Here is a 3,688-nt window from a genome sequence, read left to right as displayed (position 1 = left end):
ATTAAAAAAAAAAAAACATTATTTCGTCTTTGAATCCAAGGAAAATGGGTCAGAGGTGACAGCAACGTAATTGATGAGAAATTAAAGAGTGTGTATATACTTGTGTGTACATGTGCATCAATATGCATAAGTGTGTGTGTGTGTGTGTGTGTATGGCGATATATACACCTGTTTGACTAAAAGGCTTCATCTACACCTCCGACCATTAACTCTTCCTCATTGATGCAAACATACTTTTACAAAAGGAACATCAGCAGCCATTGTCTCTTTTAATATTCTAAAAATATAGGCACTTCTTCTCCTTCTCCTTCTTCCTCATCTGGATCACGCTCATCATTTTTTATGTCCCATTTTCAATGGAATGGATGTATTTTGTTGATTTTGTACAGTTGGTATGGCTTAGACGATCTGAGCAGAGCTGATGAGCTGCGGAGCTGCACCAGGTTCCAATCTGATCTGGCATGGTTTCTACAGCCATGCCAAATCAGACTGGAACCTGGAGCAACTCTCCAGTTCATCAGCTCCGGTCAATCTGTCTAACCCAAGCCAGCATGGAGAGTGGACATTAAAAGGGGCAATGACAAGTAACCAAGACCTTTGAAGATATGCCATGTATGAAAAGACCTGTCAAGCCAAATGAGATCATAGTCATAGCCAATGCCAGTGTCGTGTAACTGGCCTGTTAAAAACACCTTTCAATCATTGGGTGATATGCTGCACTTATGAAGACCTGTGAAACCATAATCGTGGCTGATGCTAGAGCTGTCTGACTGGCACCTGTGCCAGTGCATGTCAAAAGCACCATTTGAGCATTGGGTCTCATGGAGGCAGTGATGTCAAGCCAAATAAGATCATAGTTGTGGCTGATGCCAGAGGCACAGAACTGGCTTGTTGAAAGCACCCTTCAATGGCTGGGCAATATGTTGTGCTTGTGAAGACCTGTTGAACCGAGTGAAATTACAGTTGTGGCCAATGCCAGTGCTGTCTGACTGGCACCCATGCTGGTGACACTTAAAAAGGACCATTTAAGTGTTGGGCCTCATGGAGGCAGTGACAGGTGACCAAGATCTTTGGTGATATACCGTGCTTGTGTAGAGCTATCAAGCCAAGATCATAGTCGTGGCCAATGCCAGTGTCAGATCGTTGGCACCTGTTCTGGTGGAATGTAAAAAACACCCACTACACTCTTGGAGTGGTTGGCATTAGGAAGGGCATCCAGCAGTAGAAACCTTACCAAATCAGATTGGAAGCTGGTGCAGCCCCACTGACTTATCAGTTTTCAGTCAAACTGTCCAACACATGCCAGCATGGAAAGTGGATGTTAAATGATGATGATGATGATGTTGATATATATATATAAACACACACATATAACATGTATATATATATATATATCGAAACACCTAGTTTAGAATAGAGGCAGCTGATGAAGGAAAAGTTCCATAAGTGACTCGTCTGTTTTCCTATGTGTTCCTTCTGTTGTCCGTAAAAAAAGTCCGTTTTTTTGAGCTTTGTTTATGTTCCCGTTCCTTTTTTGACGTCCTGTACCTGGATATGCATCTATATATACATGTAGATGTAGGTATGTACATATATGTCTGTATATATGCATATGCTCATATATCATTTGTATTATTATTATTATACACACACACACACACACACACACACACACACACACACACATTGATAATGTTGGATTTCAAAACTCCCACCAACCTTCTAGCATAAATGCATTATATAACTACCGAGGTTTCAAAAAAACGATGTGGGCATTTAAGGAGAATAATAATAATAATAATGTTAGGCTATTATTATAACACCCACTCATTTTTTGACGATTTACTATTAAAATCAATTCCTGATCAGTTCATAGCGAGGATTTCACAGACATATAATTTCTAAATTAAAGTTATTTTTAGCTTCACAATTGCAAGATCATATCCGCCATATATGAACATGTTCAGCGAATAAATTATATGGAGAAAGAGAACAGATTATATAGAAAACTGTACGAGAGGGCGGTTGGCAAAATCAATAGAAAACTGAAGGTCAGCAATTCATATCAATGTTATTGGTGTTGTGTTGAGTTGATGGCCAAGACAATGAGAGAAATGGCACAGTCCACCTAATAGGAAATGGAGTAATACAGGTTTGTAAAAAAAAGAAGTTGTTGATATTGTTTTACTGAGTAGACTTATGATTAAATTCATTCCAACCACGTGCATTATTATTATCATTATTATTATTATTATTATTATTATTATTATTATTATTATTATCATCATCATTATCTAGGACAGCGTTTCTCAACAATTTGTTGCCTATGGGCCCATTTGGTTCCTGTTTTACTTGGATGGCCCCCTCCTAGCTATTCGATCTTAAAAATATCCCAATATATTTTTATAATTAAATATTATTAGGAACTGTAGGCGTAGGAACATAGGCATAGGAGTGGCTGTGTGGTAAGTAGCTTGCTTACCAACCACATGGTTCTGGGTTCATTCCCACTGCGTGGCACCTTGGGCAAGTGTCTTCTACTATAGCCTCGGGCCGACCAAAGCCTTGTGAGTGGATTTGGTAGACAGAAACTGAAAGAAGCTCGTCGTATATATGTATGTATATATGTATGTGCGTGTATGTGTTTGTGTGTCTGTGTTTATTCCCCCAACGTCGCTTGACAACCGATGCTGGTGTGTTTATGTCCCTGTAACTTAGCGGTTCGGCAAAAGAGATCAATAGAATAAGTACTAGGCTTACAAAGAATAAGTCCTGGAGTCGATTTGCTTGACTACAGGCGGTGCTCCAGCATGGCCACAGTCAAAATGACTGAAACAAGTAAAAGAGTAAAAGAGTAACTGTACAATAATAATTATTAAAATACTTTGTGTATTGTGTATAACCAATTTATTGTAGATAAATTTTAACAACAAAATCTTATATAGAACCCCCAAGGGCCATAAGGACGGACCCCAGCTGAGAACCACAGGTCTGAGACATTGTTTATTATGTCCTTCCTTTTTTTTAAAATTAGTAGAGGGTGACTTGGGGTAATTTGGTTGTTATTTCTAGCAGGCTGAGAGATCACTGGGTAAGCAGCAGAACTGTAGCATTGTGAAAGTTAATGAGATTGATGTGAGCCAACGATAGTCACATGGTTACATGGTCATATGACTTCCAAGAAATAGCAGTCAAATAGCTTATGGCATCATAGTGGATCATGTATTCTAAAGTAGACTAGTCTAGTAAAAGACAGGATGATCATGTCTTGATGCCTTTGGTCATGGGCCTGCTCAATCAAGGTTGACCTGGGGTTAAATAACATTGTGATAAGGCATGTTTTCTGTGTAAGCACCATCCCAACGACCAGCACCAGCAGCAACAACAGCAGCACCACCACTGCCACCATCACCACCACCACCACCATGACCACCACAACAACAACAACAAATACCATCAGATTCCTGACTACAGTTCATACATTGATGTCATAGGTGAGAAAACTCATCAGCTTAAGAGGACCGACAGCAAGCACACCTGTCTGGACTATTACCTGAACTAGAAATAATTACAGGTCAATGTTCAGGAATTCCATCTTGTGTGTGTGTGTGTGCACGTATGTCTGTCCAAATATATCTTATACATACATACACACACATATATATATATATATATATATATATATATA

At 39.2% G+C, this 3,688-nt stretch overlaps 1 protein-coding gene across 1 annotated transcript in view; it reads right to left on the bottom strand.

The window, feature by feature from the left end:
* LOC106868658 (ras-related protein Rab-11B) overlaps nt 1–3,688 on the bottom strand; it is a 51,051-nt gene that overhangs the window by 16,570 nt on the left and 30,793 nt on the right. The gene's annotated exons all lie outside the window — the stretch shown is intronic.

The sequence above is a fragment of the Octopus bimaculoides genome, chromosome 18, assembly GCF_001194135.2.
Source record: "Octopus bimaculoides isolate UCB-OBI-ISO-001 chromosome 18, ASM119413v2, whole genome shotgun sequence".
NCBI classification, from domain to species: domain Eukaryota; kingdom Metazoa; phylum Mollusca; class Cephalopoda; order Octopoda; family Octopodidae; genus Octopus; species Octopus bimaculoides.
Note: the sequence above shows the minus strand (reverse complement) of the source record. Positions and strands in the feature narration are given on the sequence as shown.